This window comes from Puntigrus tetrazona, chromosome 5, assembly GCF_018831695.1.
Source record: "Puntigrus tetrazona isolate hp1 chromosome 5, ASM1883169v1, whole genome shotgun sequence".
NCBI lineage: Eukaryota > Metazoa > Chordata > Actinopteri > Cypriniformes > Cyprinidae > Puntigrus > Puntigrus tetrazona.
This window is the reverse complement of record NC_056703.1, coordinates 25,999,459-26,010,173: the sequence shown is the minus strand read 5'-3', so window position 1 is coordinate 26,010,173 and position 10,715 is coordinate 25,999,459. Positions and strand designations below refer to the sequence as shown.

General features: G+C 45.2%; 1 non-coding gene across 1 annotated transcript; it reads left to right on the top strand.

Annotated features, from left to right (window-relative positions):
• Positions 1-10,386: 10,386 nt before the first annotated feature.
• Positions 10,387-10,457, top strand: trnag-gcc. The gene has a single exon. It is a non-coding gene; the product is annotated as a tRNA-Gly (tRNA).
• Positions 10,458-10,715: the final 258 nt, after the last annotated feature.

Genomic DNA, 10,715 nt, shown 5'->3' with positions numbered 1-10,715 from the left:
GGAAATTATGTGCTGCTCATAAAATACCTATGCATGTCATTCTGTTGTTTTAATTTAGCATTGGTCGATATTCCTTTCTTTCTGAAAGAGAGAAAGGGAACCCGTGTCAAGCGATTGCCGGGCAATGTGACATACTAGACCACTATTAGACAATAATAAAGGATGCTTACCACTCTGTCCAAAGAGCCGCCTTGGGAGTTTCTGATCACTGTTTGGTCCATCATATACCGCCATCCAGGCAAGAGCTGAAATCAGCTATAGTCTTGCCTAGGACTGTAAACAAAGACAGACTAACGAAGCAGAGTGGGATTTACAAACCTGTTTCTCTCTCGCCGTTTGGACTGTCTTTGAAGCTGCTGCCACAGAAACAGTAACCTCATATATCAGTTTCTGATCACTGATTGGTCCACCTCATACCGCCAGGCAGGCAAAAAGCTGAAACCAGCTATAGTCTTGCCTAGGACTGTCAACAAAGACAGACTAACGAAGCAGAGCGGGATTTACAAACCTGTTTCTCTCTCACCGTTTGGACTGTCTTTGAAGCTGCTGCCACAGAAACGGTAACCTCATATATCAGTTTCTGATCACTGATTGGTCCATCTCATACCGCCCTCCAGGCAAAAAGCTGAAACCAGCTATAGTCTTGCCTAGGACTGTCAACAAAGACAGACTAACGAAGCAGAGTGGGATTTACAATCCTGTTTCTCTCTTCTGTGAGGACATATGCGTTCCTACCAAGATTTACAAACCTGTTTCTCTCTTCTGTGAGGACATATGCGTTCCTACCAGGACTTATTTAACTTATAACAACGACAGTCAAAGTCTTGCCTAGGACTGTCAACAAAGACAGACTAAGGAAGCAGAGTGGGGTTCACAAACCTGTTTCTCTCCCACCGTTTGGACTGTCTTTGAAGCTGCTGCCACAGAAACGGTAACCTCATATATCAGTTTCTGATCACTGATTGGTCAATCTCATACCGCCCTCCAGGCAAAAGCTGATATCAGCTATAGTCTTGCCTAGGACTGTAAACAAAGACAGTCTAACTAAGCAGAGTGGGATTTACAAACCTGTTTCTCTCTTCTGTGACTGTCTTTGAATATGCTGCTACCAGGATTTACAAACCTGTTTCTCTCTTCTGTGAGGACATATGCGTCCCTACCAGGACTTATTTAACTTATAACAACGACAGTCAAAGTCTTGCCTAGGACTGTCAACAAAGACAGACTAACGAAGCAGAGTGGGATTCACAATCCTGTTTCTCTCCCACCGTTTGGACTGTCTTTGAAGCTGCTGCCACAGAAACGGTAACCTCATATATCAGTTTCTGTGAGGACATATGCGTCCTACCAGGACTTATTTAACTTATAACAACGACAAACAATGGTTCACTGCTAAACTCAGTAAACAAAGAGGAATTATTCTGAAAAGCTTCGCACTCAGTTCTCTTCTAGTGGCACAGCCTCTGTGTGGAAAGGTCTGAAAGACAAGACCAATTACAAGACACCATCCCTCAGCATTGTGGCAAATCAACAACTGGCAGACGACCTGAAGAGTTTTACTGCAGGTATGAAAAGAAACCATTCTCACCTCCTGTAATCCCCCACACCTGCCCTCAGTCAACTTAGCGAAGAGGACGTGTGACCGGTCAGCAGCTTCACAGACAGACAGACAGCAGTTGGTGAAGTGGAAAAAGTTTCATCTCGCCGTCCCTGGGGCTGAACCACTCAACCTTTCGGCCGTAGCAGCAACGAAGCAGACGAAACGAAACAGACGACTGATTTAGCTGCTCTTAAAATTGAACTGGAAATTATGTGCTGCTCATAAAATACCTATGCATGTCATTCTGTTGTTTTAATTTAGCATTGGTCGATATTACTTTCCTGAAAGAGAGAAAGGTAAATTCTCGCCTCGTGCAGTGCGCGCTGCTGGGCAATGTGACATACTAGACCACTGTTAGACAATAATAAAGGATGCTTACCACTCTGTCCAAAGAGCCGCCTTGGGAGTTTCTGATCACTGTTTGGTCCATCATATACCGCTAGCCAGGCAAGAGCTCAAATCAGCTATAGTCTTGCCTAGGACTGTAAACAAAGACAGACTAACGTTCAGCAGAGTGGGATTTACAAACCTGTTTCCTCTCGTCGTTGACTGCGGCATTGCTGCTGCAGTGGAAACAGTAACCTCATATATCAGTTTCTGATCACTGATTGGTCCATCATCGATTCCCGCCAATGCAGGCAGAAGCTGAAACCAGCTATAGTCTTGCCTGGACTGTAAACAAAAACAGACTAACGAAAGAGTGAATTGGAAATGTTTCTCTCCACTATTGGACTGTCTTTAAGCTGCTGCCACAGAAATTCTGTCATGTTTTCACTGTTTGGTCCATTATACATCCAGGCAAGAGCTGAAATCAGCTATAGTCTTGCCTAGGACTGTAAACAAAGACAGACTAACGAAGCAGAGTGATTCATAAACCTGACCACTATTTGGACAATAATAAAGGATGCTGCTGCCACTCTGTCCAAAGAGCCGCATATGGGAGTTTCTGATCACTGTTTGGTCCATCATATATACCGCCATCCAGGCAAGAGCTGAAATCAGCTATAGTCTTGCCTAGGACTGTAAACAAAGACAGACTAACGAAGCAGAGTGGGATTTACAAACCTGTTTCTCTCTCGCCGTTTGGACTGTCTTTGAAGCTGCTGCCACAGAAACAGTAACCTCATATATCAGTTTCTGATCACTGATTGGTCCATCCTCATACCGCCCTCCAGGCAAAAAGCTGAAACCAGCTATAGTCTTGCCTAGGACTGTCAACAAAGACAGACTAACGAAGCAGAGTGGGGTTCACAAACCTGTTTCTCTCCCACTGTTTGGACTGTCTTTGAAGCTGCTGCCACAGAAACGGTAACCTCATATATCAGTTTCTGATCACTGATTGGTCAATCTCATACCGCCCTCCAGGCAAAAGCTGATATCAGCTATAGTCTTGCCTAGGACTGTCAACAAAGACAGACTAACGAAGCAGAGTGGGATTTACAAACCTGTTTCTCTCTTCTGTGAGGACATATGAAGCTCCTACCAGGAAACGGTAACCATGTTTCAGTTTCTGTGACTGACATATGCGTCCATCTCTGGATACAGGACTTATTTAACTTATAACAACGACAGTCTATAGTCTTGCCTAGGACTGTCAACAAAGACAGACTAAGGAAGCAGAGTGGGATCACAAACCTGTTTCTCTCCCACTGTTTGGACTGTCTTTGAAGCTGCTGCCACAGAAACGGTAACCTCATATATCAGTTTCTGATCACTGATTGGTCAATCTCATACCGCCCTCCAGGCAAAAGCTGATATCAGCTATAGTCTTGCCTAGGACTGTAAAAAAAGCACAGACTAACTAAGCAGAGTGGGATTTACAAACCTGTTTCTCTCTCACCGTTTGGACTGTCTTTGAAGCTGCTGCCACAGAAACGGTAACCTCATATATCAGTTTCTGACATATGCCATCCTACCACCGACTTATTTAACTTATAACAACGAGCTATAGTCTTGCCTAGGACTGTAAACAAAGACAGACTAACGAAGCAGAGTGGGGTTCACAAACCTGTTTCTCTCCCACCGTTTGGACTGTCTTTGAAGCTGCTGCCACAGAAACGGTAACCTCATATATCAGTTTCTGATCACTGATTGGTCCATCCAGGACTTATTCCAGGCAAACAGCTGACAAGCAATAGTCTTGCTGCTAGGACTGTAAACAAAAAGACAGACTAACAAGCAGAGTGGGATTCACAAACCTGTTTCTCTCCCACCGTTTGGACTGTCTTTGAAGCTGCTGCCACAGAAACGGTAACCTCATATATCAGTTTCTGATCACTGTTTGGTCCATTTCATACCGCCTCCAGGCAAAAGCTGAAACCAGCTATAGTCTTGCCTAGGACTGTAAACAAAGACAGACTAACTCAGCAGAGTGGGATTCACAAACCTGTTTCTCTCTGACCGTTTGGACTGTCTTTGAAGCTGCTGCCACAGAAACGGTAACCTCATTCTCAGTTTCTGATCACTGATTGGTCCATCCATTCATACCGCCCTTCAACTGAAATCAGCTATAGTCTTGCCTAGACTGTCAGCAAAGACAGACTACAGCAGTTAGCAGAGTGGGATTCAAAGTTTCTCTCCCACCGCTTGGACTGTCTTGGGTGCTGCTGCCACCTGGTAACCTCATATATCAGTTTCTGTGAGGACATATGCGTTCCTACCAGGACTTATTTAACTTATAACAACGAAATAAAACAATGGTTCACTGCTAAACTCAGTAAACAAAGAGGAATTATTCTGAAAAGCTTCAGCACTCAGTTCTCTTCTAGTGGCACAGACTCTGTGTGGAAAGGTCTGAAAGACAAGACCACCCTAGATTAAGACACCATCCTCACCACTGAGCTAGCAACTGGCCTCGACCTGAAATGCACCGACTGAACGGAGTTCTCAGACGTAATCCCCACGAGCGTGCTGACGTTCAGGTGTTTGACTCAAGCACAATGGCACACCCCAGTCAAGAGGCGGGCATTGGTGGTTCAGTGGTAGAATTCTCGCCTGCCACGCGGAGACCCGGTTCGATTCCCGGCCAATGCAGGCAGAAGCAGTGGCAGACGAAAACGAAACCTGATTTAACTGCTCTTAAAATTGAACTGGAAATTATGTGCTGCTCATAAAATACCTATGCATGTCATTCTGTTGTTTTAATTTAGCATTGGTCGATATTCCTTTCCTGAAAGAGAGAAGAAAGGAAACCCGTGTGCGATTGCCGGATTGCAATGTGACATACTAGACCACTATTAGACAATAATAAAGGATGCTTACCACTCTGTCCAAAGAGCCGCCTTGGGAGTTTCTGATCACTGTTTGGTCCATCATATACCGCCATCCAGGCAAGAGCTGAAATCAGCTATAGTCTTGCCTAGGACTGTAAACAAAGACAGACTAACGAAGCAGAGTGGGATTTACAAACCTGTTTCTCTCTCGCCGTTTGGACTGTCTTTGAAGCTGCTGCCACAGAAACAGTAACCTCATATATCAGTTTCTGATCACTGATTGGTCCACCTCATACCGCCCTCCAGGCAAAAGCTGAAACCAGCTATAGTCTTGCCTAGGACTGTCAACAAAGACAGACTAACGAAGCAGAGTGGGGTTCACAAACCTGTTTCTCTCCCACTGTTTGGACTGTCTTTGAAGCTGCTGCCACAGAAACGGTAACCTCATATATCAGTTTCTGATCACTGATTGGTCAATCTCATACCGCCCTCCAGGCAAAAGCTGAAACCAGCTAGCTATAGTCTTGCCTAGGACTGTCAAAAAAAGACAGACTAACGAAGCAGAGTGGGATTCACAATCCTGTTTCTCTCTTCCGTGAGGACTGTCTTTGAAGCTGCTACCACAGAAACGGTAACCTCATATATCAGTTTCTGTGAGGACATATGCGTTCCTACCAGGACTTATTTAACTTATAACAACGACAAACAATGGTCTTGCTGCTAGGACTGTCAACAAAGACAGACTAAGGAAGCAGAGTGGGATTCACAAACCTGTTTCTCTCCCACCGTTTGGACTGTCTTTGAAGCTGCTGCCACAGAAACGGTAACCTCATATATCAGTTTCTGATCACTGATTGGTCAATCTCTGGCACCGCCCTCAAGGCAAAAGCTGATATCAGCTATAGAGTCTTGCTGCAGGACTGTAAACAAAGACAGTCTAACTAAGCAGAGAGTGGGATTTACAAACCTGTTTCTCTCAACTTAGACGAAGATATTGAAACTACCTGTTTCTCTCAGATTATAAGCTTCTAACAGACAGAAAGACAGACAGTGCCTAGACTACCAGACTTATTTAACTTATAACAACGACAGTCAAAGTCTTTTCTCTCTCGTCCAGTAGACTAACGAAGCAGAGTGGGATTCACAATCCTGTTTCTCTCCCCACCAGTTTGACTGTCTTTGAAGCTGTCTGCCTTAAAAACAAACCTAACCTCAGGCAAAGTTTCTGATGAGGACATATGCGTTCCTCTCTGACTTATTTAACTTATTAACCACTTGGATTCTCAGTAAACAAAGAGGAATTATTCTGGCAAACAGAGCTCATATACCAGGCACAGCTCCTCACTGATTGGTCCATTATTTAAAGACAAGACCAGGCAACAAGACACCAGCCTCAGTCTTGCAGGACTGTCAACAAAGACAGACTAACCTGAAGCAGAGTGGGATTCACAATCCTGTTTCTCTCCCACCGCTTGGACTGTCTTTCAAGCTGCTGCCACAGAAACGGTAACCTCATATATCAGTTTCTGTGAGGACATATGCGTTCCTACCAGGACTTATTTAACTCCCTGGTGGGCTAACAACGACAAACAATGGTTCACTGCTAAACTCAGTAAACAAAGAGGAATTATTCTGAAAAGCTTCGCCGACTCAGTTCTCTTCTAGCCTGGCATCGATCTGTGTGGAAAGGTCTGAAAGACATGACCGCTTACAAGACACCATCCGCCAGCATTGTGGCAAATCAACAACTGGCAGAGTCTCATGAACGACCGACTGAGGTATGAAAAGAAACCATTCTCGGTCAAATGCAATCGACTGAACACCTGCGTCGCTCAGCAGCAGACGTCGTTCAGGTGTTTGACTCAAGCACAATGGCACACCCCTGTCAAGAGGCGGGCATTGGTGGTTCAGTGGTAGAATTCTCGCCTGCCACGCGGAGACCCGGTTCGATTCCCGGCCAATGCAGGCAGAAGCAGTGGCAGACGAAAAACGAAACCTGATTTAACTGCTCTTAAAATTGAACTGGAAATTATGTGCTGCTCATAAAATACCTATGCATGTCATTCTGTTGTTTTAATTTAGCATTGGTCGATATTCCTTTCCTGAAAGAGAGAAAGGGAAACCCGTGTGCGATTGCCGGGCAATGTGACATACTAGACCACTATTAGACAATAATAAAGGATGCTTACCACTCTGTCCAAAGAGCCGCCTTGGGAGTTTCTGATCACTGTTTGGTCCATCATATACCGCCATCCAGGCAAGAGCTGAAATCAGCTATAGTCTTGCCTAGGACTGTAAACAAAGACAGACTAACGAAGCAGAGTGGGATTTACAAACCTGTTTCTCTCTCGCCGTTTGGACTGTCTTTGAAGCTGCTGCCACAGAAACAGTAACCTCATATATCAGTTTCTGATCACTGATTGGTCCATCTCATACCGCCCTCCAGGCAAAAGCTGAAACCAGCTATAGTCTTGCCTAGGACTGTCAACAAAGACAGACTAACGAAGCAGAGTGGGATTCACAAACCTGTTTCTCTCCCACCGTTTGGACTGTCTTTGAAGCTGCTGCCACAGAAACGGTAACCTCATATATCAGTTTCTGATCACTGTTTGGTCCATCATATACCGCCATCCAGGCAAGAGCTGAAATCAGCTATAGTCTTGCCTAGGACTGTAAACAAAGACAGACTAACGAAGCAGAGTGGGATTCACAAACCTGTTTCTCTCCCACCGTTTGGACTGTCTTGGAAGCTGCTGCCACAGAAACGGTAACCTCATATATCAGTTTCTGATCACTGATTGGTCCATTATATACCGCCACTCCAGGCAAGAGCTGAAACCAGCTATAGTCTTGCCTAGGACTGTAAACAAAGACAGACTAACGAAGCAGAGTGGGATTCACAAACCTGTTTCTCTCTCACCGTTTGGACTGTCTTTGAAGCTGCTGCCACAGAAACGGTAACCTCATATATCAGTTTCTGATCACTGATTGGTCCATTTCATACCGCCCTCTCCAGGCAAAAGCTGATATCAGCTATAGTCTTGCCTAGGACTGTCAACAAAGACAGACTAACGAAGCAGAGTGGCAGAGTGGGATTCACAATCCTGTTTCTCTCCCACCGTTTGGACTGTCTTTGAAGCTGCTGCCACAGAAACGGTAACCTCATATATCAGTTTCTGTGAGGACATATGCGTTCCTACCAGGACTTATTTAACTTATAACAACGACAAACAATGGTTCACTGCTAAACTCAGTAAACAAAGAGGAATTATTCTGAAAAGCTTCAGACAGTTCTCTTCTAGTGGCACAGCTCTGTGTGGAAAGGTCTGAAAGACAAGACCAATTACAAGACACCATCCCCAGCATTGTGGCAAATCAACAACTGGCAGACGACCTGAAGAGTTTTACTGCAGGTATGAAAAGAAACCATTCTCACCTCCTGTAATCCCCACACCTGCCCTCAACTTAGCGAGAGGACGTGTGTGACCGGTCAGCAGCTTCCAGACAGACAGACAGCACACCCAGAAACGGAGGCGGGCATTGGTGGTTCAGTGGTAGAATTCTTCGCCTGCAAGCGGAGACCCGGGTTCGATTCCCGGCCGCAGCAGGCAGAAGCAGTGGCCTACGCCCAACGCAACCTGATTTAGCTGCTCTTAAAATTGAACTGGAAATTAAGTGCTGCTCATAAAATACCTACGGATGTCATTCTGTTGTTTTAATTTAGCATTGGTCAATATTACTTTCCTGAAAGAAAGAGACTGGTAAATTCTCGCCTGCACGCCGCTGGGAGACCTGCGTGCGATTGCCGGGCAATGTGACATACTAGACCACTGTTAGACAATAATAAAGGATGCTTACCACTCTGTCCAAAGAGCCGCCTTGGGAGTTTCTGATCACTGTTTGGTCCATCATATACCGCCATCCAGGCAAGAGCTGAAATCAGCTATAGTCTTGGACTGTAAACAAAGACAGACTAACGAAGCAGAGGAAAGGGATTTACAAACCTGTTTCTCTCTCTAGCCGTTTGACTGTCTTTGAAGCTGCTGCCACAGAAACAGTAACCTCATATATCAGTTTCTGATCACTGTTTGGTCCATCATATACCGCCATCCAGGCAAGAGCTGAAACCAGCTATAGTCTTGCCTAGGACTGTAAACAAAGACAGACTAACGAAGCAGCAGAGTGGGATTTACAAACCTGTTTCTCTCTCTTGCCGTTTGGACTGTCTTTGAAGCTGCTGCCACAGAAACGGTAACCTCATATATCAGTTTCTGATCACTGTTTGGTCCATTCATATACCGCCATCCAGGCAAGAGCTGAAACCAGCTATAGTCTTGCCTAGGACTGTCAACAAAGACAGACTAACGAAGCAGAGCGGGATTTACAAACCTGTTTCTCTCTCACCGTTTGGACTGTCTTTGAAGCTGCTGCCACAGAAACGGTAACCTCATATATCAGTTTCTGATCACTGATTGGTCCATCTCATACCGACTCTCCAGGCAAAAGCTGAAACCAGCTATAGTCTTGCCTAGGACTGTCAACAAAGACAGACTAACGAAGCAGAGCGGGATTTACAAACCTGTTTCTCTCTCACCGTTTGGACTGTCTTTGAAGCTGCTGCCACAGAAACGGTAACCTCATATATCAGTTTCTGATCACTGATTGGTCCATCATATACCGCTTATCCAGGCAAGAGCTGAAAACAGCTATAGTCTTGCCTAGGACTGTAAACAAAGACAGACTAACGAAGCAGAGCGGGATTTACAAACCTGTTTCTCTCTCACCGTTTGGACTGTCTTTGAAGCTGCTGCCACAGAAACGGTAACCTCATATATCAGTTTCTGATCACTGATTGGTCCATCTCATACCGCCCTCCAGGCAAAAGCTGATATCAGCTATAGTCTTGCCTAGGACTGTAAACAAAGACAGACTAACGAAGCAGAGTGGGATTTACAAACCTGTTTCTCTCTGTGAGGACGCTTGACTGTCTTTGAAGCTGCTGCCACAGAAACGGTAACCTCATATATCAGTTACCAGATCACTGATTGGTCCATTTCATACCGCCGCTCCAGGCAAAGCTGAAATCAGCTATAGTCTTGCCTTAGGACTGTCAACAAAGACAGACTAACGAAGCAGAGTGGGATTCACAATCCTGTTTCTCTCCCACCGTTTGGACTGTCTTTGAAGCTGCTGCCACAGAAACGGTAACCTCATATATCAGTTTCTGTGAGGACATATGCAGTTCCTACCAGGACTTATTTAACTTATAACAACGACAAACAATGGTTCACTGCTAAACTCAGTAAACAAAGAGGAATTATTCTGAAAAGCTTCACACTCAGTTCTCTTCTAGTGGCACAGACTCTGTGTGGAAAGGTCTGAAAGACAAGACCAATTACAAGACACCATCCCCAGCATTGTGGCAAATCAACAACTGGCAGACGACCTGAAGAGTTTTACTGCAGGTATGAAAAGAAACCATTCTCACCTCCTGTAATCCCCACACCTGCCCTCACTCAGCGTGCGTCCAGGTGTTTGACTCAAGCACAATGGCACACCCCAGCCAAGAGGCGGGCATTGGTGGTTCAGTGGTAGAATTCTCGCCTGCCGTGCGGGAGACCCGGGTTCGATTCCCGGCCGTAGCAGGCAGAAGCAGTGGCAGACGAAAACGCAACCTGATTTAGCTGCTCTTAAAATTGAACTGGAAATTAAGTGCTGCTCATAAAATACCTACGGATGTCATTCTGTTGTTTTCATTTAGCATTGGTCAATATTACTTTCCTGAAAGAGACTGGTAGAATTCTCGCCTGCCGCGGGGGAGACCCGTGTGCGATTGCCGGGCAATGTGACATACTAGACCACTGTTAGACAATAATAAAGGATGCTTACCACTCTGTCCAAAG